This window comes from Nothoprocta perdicaria, unplaced genomic scaffold, assembly GCF_003342845.1.
Source record: "Nothoprocta perdicaria isolate Ctin4 unplaced genomic scaffold, notPer1 scaffold_43, whole genome shotgun sequence".
NCBI classification, from domain to species: Eukaryota; Metazoa; Chordata; class Aves; order Tinamiformes; family Tinamidae; genus Nothoprocta; species Nothoprocta perdicaria.
Genome location: NW_020455677.1, coordinates 684934 through 702077, shown reverse-complemented (window position 1 = coordinate 702077; position 17144 = coordinate 684934). Strand labels below are relative to the sequence as shown.

Here is a 17144-nt window from a genome sequence, read left to right as displayed (position 1 = left end):
AAAATCTCTGTCTAGATGTACTAAGAACTCTTTTCTCAGCTTTATTTTACATACTTTGTAGTTCCCTAAAGCTCCTATTTCCAAGATTTCTTTTTATATTCAGATGTCTTCCAAATTCTTCTGACTCTAGATGTGATCCTTAATCTCATTTTAAGGTAGGCCTGCCTACAATAACAAAACTGCTATATAGTTATAGTAGGACAAGCAAGTAACATTACCTGGCATACAAAAATTTTCCCTGGCATACCAAACTGGGAAGACAATGGGGAGATAAAAATCTCTCTTTGTGTTTTCCTTTCACAATGTCATGATCACGTCAATGAATTCCCTGAAACAGCCACCTGACAATAACTTAATCTTTATGCTCTTAATCCATTGAAAGTCTTGATAAACAGTAGATTCCTTGTACTTGCTCATATGGACAAGTAAACGAGACCACTACAAAGTCTCATGTGCCAGTTACCAACAAATCATTAAAATTCTGGATTCGTCTCTGACGTATGCAAATCTAAGCATGTTTCAGCAGCACATGTTGTGCTGTGTGTTCATTTATACTTACAATGTAGTTATTTTCCCCTGACATTTTCTTCCTGCCTATAGGCTGTGAATTTATGGTCTGTCCAAATTATTATGAAGCTGATGTTTTGCAAGATTTTTTTTCTATGCTGGCAGTATAACTGCAGCTCTTATTCGAAATACGTGATCCGGAGCTTTAATCTGGATGCAGCAGTCACACTACTTATTTCTGTTTTGCACTTGGCTGGGTGCAATTCTTGGAGCTTTTTTTAAACCATAAAAACCAAAAGTTGTTCCTTTTTGGCAGTTTTAAAGTTTTATATTTGGATTTGTTGAGCTTCCTAAAAAATAAAATTCTGTTTGCTTTCATGCTGGCATCTTTTGGAGAATTCAGTGTTCTCTCCTGTTCGCACTTGGAAAGTGCAACGACACGTTTAACCAGCGGGAGTGTTTTCTTTCTTTGTGTGCTCTACTTGTCAACATTACATTACATTAAACTTTCCTTGTCTCCAAACCCTTCCTCAGATACCTTGCCTAGATATTTCAGTGCACTGCCTTCCTTACCCTTGTTATGCAGAAGAGGTAAAAAAATCATTCTCTCACAGAGATATCACTGTCCTGTCAATCATAGTCCTTAATGGTCTATTATAGATAGCCTTAAAATGCTTGTTATTCTCCCTGAGACAACAATATTCATTACTTATGTTTAGCTCAGATTCTCTTTCTTTTCCACATAGTCGTGGGGTATTTTCAGTTCTAGATGGAGTCCTGCAGGTGTGAGAGGTGGACACCCCTCTCTGCACAGACAGACTTCCCATGAAAGAAGACACCTGAGTATCAGCTCCAGGCCACTATTTTTCTGATCAGTGCCAGTCCAACATCTCATTTGTTCCCTAACAATAACTACGTAGGATAATATCTTGTCTCCTCCTGCCCAACTGTATCTGCAAAACTATAATTACAAGCCCCACATTTCCTGTTTAAAAATTTCTATAACATTTGAGTAGACTTGAAAATATGTGCTTTTAGCAGAATATTTTCAGAAAGAAGATCCAAAAAGGATGTTAGTATGTCAAGTGAATTTGATTGCTATTTGGAAACTGCATGTAAGTACAATTTGTGGCTGTCTTATCCGGAGAAAAATCATATGGATTTAGAGAGAAAAGGATGTGTCTCTCTCCAGTGCATTTGGCTAACTCTGAGATATAATAGCTGCAATCATTTTATATTCCTTCCTAATTTAAAAAAAAAAAAAAAAAAAAAAGATTAGAAACAGTCTTCCATTGACTTTAACTGCCACTTCTTTACCACTTTGCAGACCCTTCAGTCCTGCCGAGGGCAGAAAATGCCTGTTTTTGTAGCACCTCCAGGCCTTTTCTCCCCAGAGAAAACAGTGAGATGGGGTGGCCCTGGGATGTACCAGTGGAGCCTGGTAGAGCCTCTCATCAGTACAGCTACCTGTTGGTGCACAGGACACACAGGTGCTCTTAACTCGCCTGATAACTTACATGAGCAGGGATCTGTCCTACGAGTGCCCATGTACGATTGATCCCTGGGGACGTCTTTTGCCTTGAGCTTTAGGTTCAAGGGCAAACTCAGCAGGGTGAAGGGCTGGTTGTGGTTTTACTTCCCGACCTCTGTCAGGAGCACAGACAAGGTAAAATGCAGAGATCCAGCATAGTCGCCTGACCCACAGCGCTGCACCTCAGGGCACTGAGCCTGCAGTGTCTGTTCTTCAGTCCAGCCATCTCACAGAGGTTTTAGCTCTCACAAGGAACACACAAACAGAGGAAATGGTCCTTATTCCTTCTCTCCACAACACACACACACTTAAAGAGCAGCCAGACTTTGGCCTTCTGTTTTTCATTATGACTAAACATTTAAAATGTGGTTTGTATTTTCCAGAAAGGGCATGTTATACACTTAATTTATGAAAGCCAGGAGGAAGGAGAGAGTTTTCTAGATTCCTTTTGCTTCAATGTTTTATATAAATGTGAAAACTGAGGTCCATTATTCCATGACCTCCAAAGATTATTAGGTAGGTGTCTGTATATATGCTGCTTGACATAGTGAATGATTATAAAAAGATACTTGTGCTACTGTTTTACTCAGAAATCTTGCTAATATTTCTTGATAGGAAGGCTATATACCTAGAGGAAAAAAGCTGCACGATGTGGATGCTATTTCAGTTCCTCAGTCTAGATATTTTTAGTACCTTCATTTTTGGAATAGCTTCTCTCTTAGCTGTGTGAAACTCAGAGATACACACTACGTGCAAAGAAGGCAGGAAAAGACTTATTTTGCTTCAACTATGTATATGTACTGGGCTGCATAGTACAGTGTGTGTATTGGGAACTGGCTTAGAGTAGAGACTTGGCAGAATGTGGGTGTCCATGGGACAGATAAATGAACAGTTTGTGCTGTTATGGACCCTTACAGAATTGTAACAAGACTTCACTTGTCATGAAAATAAAATCAAGAGGAAAATAGAATATTATTCTTTCCTTGTTCTTATAGATGTAAATCAGGAGTAAGATTTCTTGATAGAGTAAAATTAAGATCTAAACTGAAGAAATGGTCTGTCCTTGTCTAATAAATATTTCAAAATTTTGCACAGAGCAAAGAAAGTGTATCTCAGTGTGTGGAATTCATTTCTGAGGTACTTCTTGAGAGACCGCAAGAAGGATGGACAGAAAGGTAATAAACAAATATCCATCTTTAGTTACTGACAGAAAAGGGAGCATCTTCCTTCAGCTGAAAGAGTTGGTGCTTAGCATAGTTGGTCCTGTCTGCGCTGGAGCAGAGAAAGTCCCCGAGCCACCTGGCAGTTTCTTCCCAAGAAAAGGATTCTTCCCAAGAAGGGGCAGAAATCTGGCATATGAACTGAATGCTCTCACAGCAAAATAGTGACTGTAACAAGACTAGCCTTATACATGCACAAGTCAGCCCATGAAAATCATTAGATTGTTTCAAAAATCATGAGATATAAAAATAACAGATGTGCAATTCTTTTTGTTTGCTTTGGATTGTTGGAGGTTTTCAAATTCATTCCTACTTTTCTCTGCAATCCCAAGGGCAAATTCATTTTAAAATGAAATGTACAGGACTGTAGGAACCAGAGCTAAAAAAAAAAATTCCTCAAATGGTAAGAGTTAGAAATATTACTGTCAAAACATTACATGAATAGCATGAATTTATTACAATTAGTATGAAGAGGACATCAAATTAATTCCAGAACTTGATACCACTGACATGATGAGGGAAGGTAAAGAAGGACAATATAACTTACTAATAAGATGCATATGTTTGCAATGAATCTATTTTAGTGATGGTAGGTTGCCAAAGACATAAAAAAAATACACATACAAAACAAAAGCCCTTCTACAAAAGGAGACTCTGCAAATTCTGGAGCTAATAATGAAGGCGGCAATTCCTTCTTCTCTAATCTCACAGTGAGGCAGACTGGGGAAGCAAAGTCTAAGTACCACCAAAATTCAAGGTGAAAATATCTTTGGGTTTCCCTTAGTAGTTTGCCTTATTATTTGCCTGCTGTTGAAAGAACCACAGATCCAGGCAATACTTTTTATTTCTTGTTCTTTTCTCCTTTGGCTCTTTGTTCTCAAGATTTTACCTGTGCATTCAGGGATGCTGCAGGCATGTTTCATAAGTACTAGAGAAAGCTCCCAAGGCCAAGAAGCTGGAGGGCAGATCTTGTTGAGGGTATCTGGGATGGTGGGACATGGGGCAGTGCCTGCAGAGCCTGTAAGAGCTGCTGCTCTGTTGTGCAAGAGTATCTCAAGGGCACTCCACGGGATCCCAGATCTCCAGCTCAGCTAGAGAGAGCAGAAAAGAAACATATTTACACAGCAGGGAGGAGGAGAGAAAGGCGAGGAGCGTGGCACTAAAGAAGGAAGAAAATCTGATGGGGATAAAGGAAAGTTGGCAGCAGGGAGAGCCAAGCCCAAGTCCCAGTCTGTGGGCTGCCCAAATTATCTATGCAATTAAGATAATAGCTTCCAGGGAAGATACCATGGAAAACATCCCATAAGATTCCACAAGAAACCATTAGAAAATCCAACTGTAGAGAAGAAAAACAGAATGCTACATAGACTAGAGATCTCATTTCGTATTCTTTGAAAAACCATGCTCCAGTATATGTGATAATTTTTTATGTCTTCGTAACTCTTTTGTTGTTTTTGGCTCCATGTGTATAAATCATCAAGGCTGGCACCTTCTTGTTGACCTCATCTGCACTAAAAAGTGTCATGCAAAATAGTTCATGATATGGTGGCAATGCCCTAACCGTATTTCACATGAATGCTCGTATATCATTGTTTGTACCAGTGCAAGTGCACGATTACTGGAGACAAATATACATTGCCCTGTTGGAAGGACAGCTAGTGAGATTTATGCCTCATTGTTGCCTGTGCTTTCCTATTTTCCAATGGGAAATTCTCTTTCCTGGTGCAAGTATGACCCCTCTGTTGAGCAATATACTGCATGGCCAGACATATGGAGTCTCGTCTTTGGGTCTTTGTGGTGCAATATGAAAATATGCTACAATAACTGACATAACTCCAACTGAACCAACTCCAGAGCTGGGAATAGTTTAGCTGCCTCAGCACAGTGGTATGCCCAGACTAATTAAAATAGGGCAGAGGCTGCACTGATACAGTTAGATTGTTCCTGAAACCAAGATAATATCTCAGTACAGAGCTGCACTGTGCCGTACAGCTATAGCCTTTAAACACTGATGAGAGATATTTAGATACATCATTAAAGATTCAGAAATGAGGCCCCACGTAATAGCTTTTATCTTACCTACCTCTTTTAAATATTGGCACAAAACTTAATGATTTCCAGTTTTTCTTCCCAGGTTTTCCCCTGAGTTCCAAGATCTGCTGAAGAAAAACAAAGCCATAACCCAGAACTTCTGAAAGAGGGAGCTCAGACAGGTCCTCAACCAGTTCTTGAAAACAATTTGAATAGAAATTGTCCCAGCCTCCCAGTACACCACCTGTGCTTGCTTATGGTTGTTCAGAATGCGACCATTTTCTCAAATTTGACCATTTATTTCAATAAATCCATAAATGACCTTTACTTCTTTTGTTGAGAATATACTTTACTCTCTTCTTAATGTAATGGTAGTCTTTAATATTTTTTTTTCTTCCTTTTCAACATTTTATAAAACTTAGCTTCCAAAGTGTATTTTTATCAGGACCTTTTTTATTATTATTCTATTTGCTGTATTTATAATTTTAAGATAGATTTCTGCAGTTTCTGTGACATTGCCTCTGTTTGAATCTTCCAGCTTTGAGAATTATATGCTTTCTTTTTTCATTTTTTTGATGATCATGGCTTGCCACTTATTTTCTGCTTTCCATCATATAGACAGTAATTTCATGTTCTCCATGTCCTAGGTGAAAACTGTCAGGCCTCCCAACTGATTTCTCCATAACCAGAAATTTCAGGTGAGAGTTTCCATTAAAGTCTGTCAGGAGGTACCTAGGAAAAAGTGAGAAACCAAAACAACCCTCTCCCAACCACCCTGAATTTGTCTACTTGTAACCCAAATCTTTTCCCGTTATTTATGCTCAGTAAAGGAACAACCAAAATCTTTCAGATTTGCTTCTTGTCACGCATTACTAGCAACAGTTGACTAGTTAAGTCTTGCAGATTTCAAGGAAATGTGTTTATTTCCAGGAACTGACTTAATTGTGCATATTTTAAGCTTAATCTCCTCATAGAGACAGCCAAATATGATGCTCGCTCTGTTGCCCACCACAACCTGTCTGGACAGGCCTTTCCAAGTAGCAACTCAGAGAGATTCTGGGTAGGTTTAGCATGGAAATACAGCTGGAAAAGCTAACAAAGTGGATTGTAAATAGTCCGAATAAGTAGGAAGGGTACTTAATATTGGTTTATTTCATTATTCCCTAGCTGTCTCCTGGTGGTACCTTCACAAGCAAGAACTGTGCAAGAGGGAAGTCATACCATACTGTGGGATGAAGGAAGAGAAATACTCTTCTAATTCAGCAAGAGATTGATCTTACAACCATTAGCTGATTTAGTGGGAGTAGTCTTGTAATTGCCTAATCTGGGAGCCCCCAAAACGTGCAACTGTGTCAAAAGGCAGCTAGACAGGACTCCTAGGCCAGGTCTTGTTTGAATGTCAATTTGCATACTTTCAAATTTCTAAAATTACATTTGACTGTACTTTAATTTTCCTGGTAAGGTTTAGGCAGTGACATTCTGTGCATGAAAAGATGGGGACAGAAAGGGGTCCTTTTCCTCTCTTCTCTATGCTAGACACAATTCCAAACATCATCTGCACTCCTGGGAGTGGAGAGGACCCGTGCAGTGCTGCAGAGGTGCTCTCAAACTTTTCGGCTGGAAATGCAGGAACGGGAAGTATTAACCTTCACATGATTCCACTGATACAAAACTTCCTGGAATAAGCCTTCAGGCAGCAATAGAAAACAGTTTACCCAGGGAAAAATAGGCCAATGTGTAGCTTAATGAGAAGAAACTTCCTATTTTTGTTCTCTGACAGTGACCATGAGCTTTATCTCCACCATCAGTCCAGGAGAGAGTCATTGTTTTACTTGCTCTGTATCAATAACCTCAATCCATCCCTTATTTCTTCTTGTCCCTAAGGGATAAGGTAATGATTTCCACCTGTTTTACTCAGTTCCTCATAGTCTCATAATTCACTTCTTCACACATGAAACAAAATTTCGCATTTTTATCTTGTCTTGTATGGAAGGTCCACAAGTTTGTGAAAAAATTCATTGTCGTGGTATGCGCATTTTCCTTTTCTGCCCTTTGTTTAGATTAAATCTATTTCTTTAATAACAAAACACACCAGGAAAAAATAGCAGCCTCTCCTGTTACACATAAACATCCTTGTGGTCTCTTCCAAGAAATAGGGGGTTTTCCCTTGCCTGTATTTCCTTTTTCATTCTTTTCTTTGTCTTTTTTTTTTTTTTTCAAAAATAAGCTTTCATAAGCTTTATTCAAAAATAACTCAAAGATTTTTTTCTGTTATAGGTCTTTATTTAGAGGAACAAAGCACAAAACAAACAAATAAACCACAACAACAGCAAAAAAAACAAAGATCAGCAAAAATATCTTTATGGATATATTTGACCAGCTCTGTACAAAATCCACAACAAAAAGTAACTTGTGTTGTGGTTCAGTAATCACACCAGTGCTCCAGTGTGTTTCAAGTGCCCTGCAGATGACTGGTAAAAATAAATGAGCTAGACATAAAAGAACAGGGTGAGTGAAAGAGCAGGCAGGAGAGAGATGTCCTCAAATAGATTATACGGGTCAAGTCCTGCAAGTGCTTCTATTACTGCTGATTAAGTCTGTCAGCTGTTATGTTAATGTGTTGCATGGCATGAGTGTGCACAGAGCAAAAGCACAGGGAAGCTGAGACTATTCTCTAAATAAGGATGTGGCCCAGACAGTTTGAAATGGTGTGTGTGTCTGTGCCTAGCAGAGTGACGACGGATGATAACAGGATGAGAATGAAATCTCTATTGCCATTCTTTTGCAATACAGATATATCTCTTTCCAGACGCGAGGAATTAGAGACAGATTTTAGATTGCCAACCCCAAGCCTTCAATAATCTCGATACTGTCTGACATCATGTATTTTTAAAAATAATAAATGTGGGTTCTGGTTTGGGTTGTCCTTTATTTTCTGGATTGATAGCATTTCATTTCAAACTTTCCCCTTCTACTTCCATAACAGCCATAATAAATACTCTTAAAAAAAAAAATAAAGCCCAAACCTTGCTGGTATGCCAATAGCTGAGATCTTAGGAAAGCTACCAAATATGTGAGCTTGTGATAACATTATGTGAGCTAGCAAAAGGGCTAATCTTTCCGTAGGATCAAACCGCGCTTTTCATGAGTGAGGAGCAAAATGGGAGGATGTGCACAAGCTTTCACATGTTTAATTAGTGAAGATTCAGCATTTGAGAAAAGGGCATCTGAAAGACATTGCAACAGGAGCCTGGCACTTCAGCTGGAAAGGTCCTTCAGAGACAGGGACAGCAGCAGTGCCGGGATGGGACACACGGGGTGGCAGCTTGCTGGGGTGGCTCCTCGCGGATGTGCTGAGGAAGCAGCGAGTATGTATTTTTTTCCAAAAGGGGTCACCTCTTCCCATCCCCAACACACTGGTGTGAAGGTGCCTTCCCTGTTGCCTTCACATGGTAGGTGACCTGCGTGGGTTTCCCAACACTGTAGTGCAACGGGGATGTGCAGCAGTGCAGGGCGCTGAAGGAGTTAAGCCTAGGGAGAATTAGGATGTAGAGGAAAACAGGCCCAGCTGCCAGGGAGAAACAGCCCCTCCGGCAAACCAGGAGACAAGAGCCAGTTTCCGCTGCTCCGGCAGGCAGAGGGGGTGTTTTTCTGGGAAGAGGAGGAGGAGAGGGCTCTGCCTCCTGCTTGCGCAGCCTCCTGCCCAAGGGCAAGGGCCACAGGGCTGGTATCAGTGTGGGACCAAGGAGCCACCAGCATCCCTTGGGCTCTGCCCACACCTGCCCTGGTCTCACCAGGCTGCTGCTCGCAGCTCCTGTGTCTCCTGGAACCTGCTTTGAGCAGGATAGCAGGATACTGGCCTCCAAGAGACCTCCCAAAGCCCCTTCCCACCTGAACTAGCCTCTGATCCTGCAACCTGCAGTACTCAGCCTAACCCACGCTGCTCATAGAGTATTAATCTGAAAGGATCACAAAATCTAGGATTTAAAAAATCATGAAAGCTTGTATTTAAAGTCTTTTTGCACCCAAACTTTCACCTTCAGTTCCTACTGGACTTGCATTCTGTGACCCCTGCCGTGGGAGACAATGTAGCTACTTGATATCAATGCATTTGGGGCATAAGATCAATTTGTTGGGCTCAAATCCTTTGAGAGATTAACTGGGGAAAATGTCCCTGAATGACAAAAAAAGTCTGTGGGGAACAGGGAGTGGCTGGGGAAAAAAAAATGAGTATGAAACGACTTCAAATGGGGACTTGAAGAAGAGTGTATGTTCCTCAGAGGGTGTTCATTTCTTCCAGATGTGACAAGTGGTCTAATAAAAGAAAGTGCCTTTCCTTGGAAGCCTTGCCTTGCTTATATCTCCAGTGAAAACTAACTGTTAAAGAGAGATAATACTTTGATTAATAATATTATATCATTTCATAGTGTCTGTTCTCCAAGTGCCTTGTAGTTGCAGAAGGATTTCCTCCTGATTTCAGGAAGGCTCATGGATTTGCTGTCCATGGGATAGGAAAACCTATGGCTGGCTAAGGGCTGGATTCTTCTTTGGTAGCTATTTGCATCGCTATTTGCTTAATAAAAGATGCCCCATGTCCAGCATGCTACATTTCAGCCCAGAGCAAATACTTCTGATCAAGTGAGGCAGGATGGAAATTTTGACAGGCTCTACTCTAACCAGTACAACTGTGCGCTGCTATAATGAGCAACAGGCAATGCAAATGTCAAATCACCACAATCTGTTTTTGTCAACTTTAGTGCAATTTAATAGGCAAACTTCTTCTCCTCCCCTGTGGGTATTAGGAAATTGTCTATTTTTTTTCTTACTGCTAACATAGAAGAATAGCTGTAGATCAAAAAGGAGTAATACCATTTAAATATTGATTGCACTAAGCTATCCCTACAGGAAGAAAAAAAAAGAACAGAAAAGAAAAGAAATAAAAGGAAAGAATGAATAAACAGATGAAAATGCAGATGTTGCAAAAAAGCTTCATTTTTTTTTATGAATTTCTCCAAGATAATATGTATTGTTGCTTGGTCTCCAAATAGATCTGTGCCTTAAATGCTGGCGGTTTTGATGCCTGAAATTTTGTTAGTAAGTTTATTCTCCGTTAATTTGTTAGAGCCTATTAGCATAGTTTTATTGCACCTTTTTCCTCCTCATAAAAACACTGAGTAGGATTGAATTCGAGTGGCAGGAAATGAAAAGTTGGCTGGAGGAGAAGAAGATACAGAATGAAATGCTGAGAACAGGGCCAGAAGTTCGAATGCTGACAAAAAAGGGAAGTAGCATATGTGCTGGCAGCCGCGTGGAGAATTAACTTAGCAGCTTTCAGTGCTGCTAGAAGCACTGAATTCTTCTAGAAACAGGAGCCCTAGTTGCTCAACAGTGTGTGGACAGAGGTGCCTCCAGACTGACGGACAAGGAGCACGAGGATCTCATAGAGACAGTATATGAACAGACATATGTGGGTACGTGGTTGTATCACATCAGGAAGATTGGAGACCAAGTGGAAGAAATCCCTTAGAACAGGAGGAGGATGGTCTTCTTTGCCCTACTCAGTCTTACCTCCTCTTTCGTACATGACATTTCTCCATATCCAGCTTAGCAAACTTTCTGCCTTTTTACATCCTGCAAAAGGCAAGCAGAGAGGACAATGACGAGTGGAAACCATCCTCAGATTCTGGAGAAAGATAACCTGCAGCCGCTTCCCCCGTGCCTCACGTCCTTCGGCCCTGAGCCCGTCTAGACCAGGAGGAACCACAAACTCTGCCCCGCTGCCAAGGACTGGCACGGAAAACTCTCACGTCACTAGCAAGTGTTTTATCTGTATCTGCCTGACTTCACCTGTTTTCAGGCAGATGATTGTGATAGATACATAACGCTGAAAGGAAGGTGTTTTCTCTGTTTAAAAAAAGAAAAAAAGAAAAACCCTTTACTGATGATAATTTTTGTGACTAAAAACTGAATGATTGAATAAGTGACTGAATAAGCATGGAAATGCTTTTTAACCGATGCCAGCCTATTTCTGGGTACTTGCTATCTTTGCTGTAACAAACTCCACTCAGTTTTATTGTGCCTCCTTTCTAGCCCCATATATAGGGCAGGCAGGCTCAACCAGCCTCAGGTCCCAGGCTGTTATGTGTAGAAGAAAAGCCTGGAAATATGATCCACCAAAAAAGCCCCACACCCTTGCTATGGAAACTCATTCCAGAGCATGGGCTGCGAGACCTGCCAGTGAAAGAATAACAGAAGCAGAAGGGGCAAATGTATGTTTTAAGCTGACAGGGCATATGGTTTAGTCTTGGTGCATCAAGACAAATTGGGACACAAGTCAGTGTGTAGCGGAGTGCCATTAATGCCCAGCACGGGGTGCACAACCTGTTCCACAGCCCGGGCTCGCGCAGAGCTCTGTTCCCTGTGCTTCTGTCTGCTCCTGGAAAAATAGCTGCTCCTCTGTCAGAAAGCCAGCGCCGGCAATACAGGCACGTGCTTTTTTTCCCCTAGCTATCTACTTGTTTAGATCCTCTGAGATACTAAAAATTTTGAATTTGTAACGAGACAGCCACAAATGTACCATAAAACTATTTGGGACCACAAGCAGCAAAAATCTACCTTTTACTATTTTTTTTTACACATCAGAAACAACAAACCTAGTTCTACTGTGCAGTTTAAATAGATTATAATGAGTCCAGAGGCTCTGACACTTTGTCCTCTCAAGGAAAGATGTTTTCAAATTGATCTAAACGAAATGTGTTTTAGTATGCAAAGGAAAATAACATCTGGGGGACACTAAGTAAAACTGTGATAGACAGTTTTCAGCTGTAATGGATTTCAGTGAGTGTGAGTTTTATATGCCTAGTCATGTAACAAACTACATTTTAGCTCACCAGCTATCAGAAAATAATAGGGAAATATTAAGAAAATAATAATGAAATAAAAATAATAAATAATAGTAATAGGGAGATAATAGGAAAGAGGCTAAGGCAGATATCATAAAGAGAATATTTTCAGATGCTGTCAGTGCTATTAGTTACAACAATTGCATTTTCCTTTGCTCTGCCATTTTCATAAAGGATCTGTTTGTGGGAATGGCCAGAAGCAGAATGATCCCTTAAACACAAAGCTAATATAAGCTAACATTATTTTACTGGAAAATCACAGTTTGTTTTGCACGATGCCTCAGGACAATACCATACCAACTCTTCTCAGACAACACTTTCTCTAACTTCCATGGGCAGCTTAGACGGCTAAAATCCGAAACTGAAAAAGCTTCATTAAGCAAGAGACAGCATCCAGTAAAAAGACAATTTTTTTTCTCCTACTATACGATGACTTTGGTGTTGCTTAACCCTTTACCAGTAAACCAGTAAAGCTATTTTTGAATAGGAGATTGCAGGGAAAATCCCAGCTGCTGCAAGAAGTTGCGGGAGTCAGTAGGTGGCATATTTTCCTCTGAGTCAGTCCGTCCCACCTCCACAGTTTTGCTGGGAGTGCTGCCTTTCTGCCTGGGCTTGCACCAGTTCGGACCATTCTCATGGTCCCGGGGCCTGACCTAGCCCTAGTGCTCAGGGGCACTTCTGCCACGACGGCTCTTTCCTTATGTATTAGTAGAAGCAAAGATTTTGTCCAAAGTTGACATATATGTTCTGAACTTCATGGTTGCTACTGAGTTTCTGACATTACTTTGGAATAATTCCTCTAATTCTGAATCAGTGGCTGCATAGATTTCAGATTGAGAATTTGATAAAACTCTTAGACTGACCCCAACCAAGAATCTAAATATTTAGGATCTGTAAATACAGTTTTGATTTTCTCTAGTAATAATACAGCACAGAATAGACCCTTAGCATGATTTAAAAAGTAACATGCTATGTGCTTGGAAACAGAATAGCATAGATAATAAAACCTCACATCTGCTTTCTTCATGTGCCACACAAATAAATAGGATACTCAGGAGCTACAGTCTAATTCATATTAATAAAAATGAAATTTAATCATTATATGTCAGATTTCAGATGGTAAGATTTGAGGAGGTACAAACTGACTATGCTTGAATTCAGGGTTTTACTCAACATACTTTTCAAAAATGGAGTATATTATTTCTGAATTCTGATGGAACCAACTTTTTCTTCTCGTTTGTTACTATTAAATAAGGTAAATGTAAATTTAATTAATTTCTTTCAAGCTGACTAACATCTACAATAGCAACAACCTTCTTCAAAATAATGATTGCAGAGTGCATACTTGTCAATGTTATCATGGGACAAACCGTATCAGAGCCTTAAATGCAGAAAATATTATATTTTTTAAAAACAAACAAAAGCATTTCTATTATTGTTCAATAACGAAAACTACAAACTAAATGTATCTGCATTGCCAGGAAGTCTTTGTTCAGCGTTAATGTTCTACATATGATGTTCCAAAGACATAAGAAAGGGATAGTTCATAGAGAGGGAAATATAAATGAGAGATATTCAGATGTTCAATGCACACAAGGCCAGAGCTTTTTTTCCCGTATAACACCAGATCTAATAACATTTATTTCTTCTGCCTACTGATTGTTTCAAATGTGGTATAACTGCTGCCATCTAAATATCACATTCTATATGCTAATCATTGTTAAAAATGGAGCTAATCTATCCTGCAAAAAGCAGGAAAAATACATGTATGTTTCAGATTACCCACTTTTTTTTTTCAGACTGATGTTGGCAGAGGCAGGTGTTGTTGAAATACTTAATGTCAGAAGTGCAGATAAATCTAAATTTTGTCAAGGTGCCATGGAAGAAGCAGTAAGAAAAGATACTGAAGTCAATACCACCCAGGAAGAGCTAGAGCTTCACATCTTATCCAGGAAGTCTAATGGAGTTCTCCACCCTGTAGATCTCTATGAGTACACAAGTTGCCTCCGGCTGAGAGCAGGCAATCCAGGTTATGGTCCTGGAGGACAAAATAAAAATTCCAATTGATTTCTATTTTAGACTAACAAAAACAATGGGACAAGTAATGCCTATAATTGTACTCTTTGATGCTCCGATCTTTAAGAATAAGTTAGGCTCAGATCTACCCCTTTATGTAGGTATTACCATTTATAAGCCTGGGTCAGGAGCAGGTTTCACTCGTCTCCTATAAGCTTGGACTTCAGCAGTCATTGCACCTTGCTCACTTCTTGGGATCAGCCTCGAGGGTTGAGTTTTACCTCAGAAAGAGTTTCATTCCCCTTCCCTCCCTGCCACCCCGCTCTTCCTGCAATCAGCTTGGCCAAGGTTCTCCTCAGTCTACCCAGCAGAGCCCATGGCTCACGCATGGCCTTAAACAGCATGAGTAGAGTCTGTGCTTTTCCTCAGAAAAGGAGAAGCTGAGGGAAGCTCAGACAGCCAAGGCAAAGGCTTGCAGGACACATAAAATGTGTCATTCATGATTCAAACGTATTTGATTCAGTCACAGTGAGTTTCGTCAGTGTGCTCCTCAGGGTGGAAATGGTAAGAGAAGGAGATGTTGGCTCATATAGTCAATAGATTTTTCTCTTAAAGTGGTGAAGTACAGAGCTGGCCATAAACGGTCAGAGGAAAGTACTGAAGTGAAAGGGCTGTGCAGACACCTCTACCCATGCGGTAAAAGTCTCACAAAGGTCAAAAGTCTTCATCACGTACAGGAAAGCCTCTCAGTGGAATCTCTAAAGACCATATAGGCAACCCACAGGAAATCTGCAGAGAAAGGGAGATATATGATATACACTATTTGGTTAAATTCTTTCCTGTTTTATTTTTATTTGAAAGGGAAATTTTAGGAAAATCAATTTCAGGGAATATCTTTTCAGGGGGGAAAAGCTGAGCAGCAGCTATACATTTAGCAGAGATCAGCTGTATCTGTATCACCATGCATGCATGCCAAAGCTCATCAGCCTCCTTACGGGTAATTTCTAGATTGCCCATAAAGCTGTACTTAAAGCATCTGGGGCTGCAAAGGATCCCTACCTACATCCCCAGGAAATGCACCATACCATATACCATACATACCATAAGAGAAAATGGTGGCCCAGCCATTTGACTGAATTAGACTCCATTACTGGATGTTGAACTGTACTTACATTGCACGTGGAAATGAAAGTCTCAAAACTGGTTTCAGGTGTTGTGTAGGGGGGGGTTGTGAAGCAGAAAAGGGAGCTTGCATAACTGTGGTAAGGAATGACTTCTGTTGCCCACCTTCTCTCTTCTTGATGACTTGGGAGAAAAGTCTTCAAGCAGCCCCTAAGGTTTCATGTTGTTAGAGCTGGGGAGGACAGTGCGTGCTGATATCACTGTCCCTGACCACAGAGGAAATCCACTTGATTCTGACTCATAGCTGCTGCTGCAAATCTATTTCAGAAATCTGTCCTCACTAGACAGCGTTTTTAAAAAAGTAGCAATAATTAATTTGGTGAGTGTTTAAGCCTGGGAGATTTTTGTGGTTAATGTGATCTTAGGGGAGTTGATATTTCCAGGATGTCATTACTGGAATGCCCCAGCTGCATTTTTAACTGTTAGTGGGTTGGAAGTGTTGTATTTTTACGCCTCTAATTGAGTGCCTTTCACATGGGACTTCATAACCAAGGTGCTAGAGAGTACTCTGGCTTAGAGGCACAGCAGAGAGAGCTCTTATTCATGTACTTAAGCACCCTGCTGGCTCAAGGTAATGTCAGGTATTGCTTTGGAGAACCAAGCTGTAACTACCCAAAGTGTCTCTGATGATACATAGAAAATCAACAAAATGAAGATATCCATTGTGTCTTCATTTTAAGACTATGGATAGTCACTAGGCATGAGTGTATACATGGATCCTGAAAATACCACAGTTTAGGGTGTCAGATCCTAACCAACTATGTCACTGAGCCAAAAATATTGGCATCCATTTGGGTTAAAAAAAAAAAAAAAAGTAAACTTTCCGTACTGAACTCTCATTTTCTGTGACAGGGTTATAAGAACCATGGAAAGAGCAGTTTCCACTTCCAACTCATCTCTCTAAGGCAATGTGCTTGGTTTGGGCTTTGGGAAGATCCACAAAAACCAGATAATACCTTAGAGAAGTGAGAAATATTCTTGTCATTTAATTGCATCACAATCTCTTCCTGAGAAATCTGAAGCGAGAATATGGAAGTGCTATGAAATGTCATAAAATAGTTTTTAATTTAAAAACAAAGCCAGACACTTTATTGTGCTCATTCTTACAGCTTTTTTCTTTAAGCAATGCTAGCGTTCTAGAATTATTTCTCTCTTTTTTTTTTTGTTAAGGAGAGGTAGCCTTGTTTGAAAGACTATTAATTTAAGTCTTGTCAACAAACTGTACATTTAAAAAGCAAACTTGAATGTAATTAAAGGAGTGAATAACAAAATGAATTAGTTAAATTGAATTAAACTATACTGTGGATACTGTTAAATTACCCACAATGGCCATCAAGGCTTATTCTCTTTTGAAGAGAAATAGCATCTATGTGGGAGTTTAATTTAGTCTAAGCAATCCACTTTAAAGATTAGTAAGTATTAACTTTCCTGAGTCACCTGGCTTGTACAGGCCCACAGCCCTTTTAGAGGTTAGCCTTAACTTAAATAATATTGTGACTTTTTTTGTAGTGACTGTTAAGCTAATTGAGCTGACTCAACTTCTCTCTAAAATTGTTGAGATTTTTACACCCTAAAAAGCTTCCTTAAGAAAGAGTGAAAATGAGAGAGATTTAAACCAAGTTTAAACCAGGTGAGTTTCCCTGTGTGGATCAATATAGCATCCCATGCAGGTGCCACCTCAAAGAGCAAGGACTCATCTCTTCTGCAGGCTACAGATAAAGAAGCAGATGATGACATTGCCAGAGCTCATCTCTT

At 40.0% G+C, this 17144-nt stretch overlaps 1 long non-coding RNA gene across 1 annotated transcript; it reads right to left on the bottom strand.

Moving 5' to 3' along the window:
- Nucleotides 1–14132: 14132 nt before the first annotated feature.
- LOC112953215 lies at nt 14133–14990 on the bottom strand. Its single transcript, XR_003250543.1, has 2 exons — nt 14943–14990; nt 14133–14229 (listed from the first exon to the last, which is right to left on the bottom strand). It is a non-coding gene; the product is annotated as an uncharacterized LOC112953215 (long non-coding RNA).
- Nucleotides 14991–17144: the final 2154 nt, after the last annotated feature.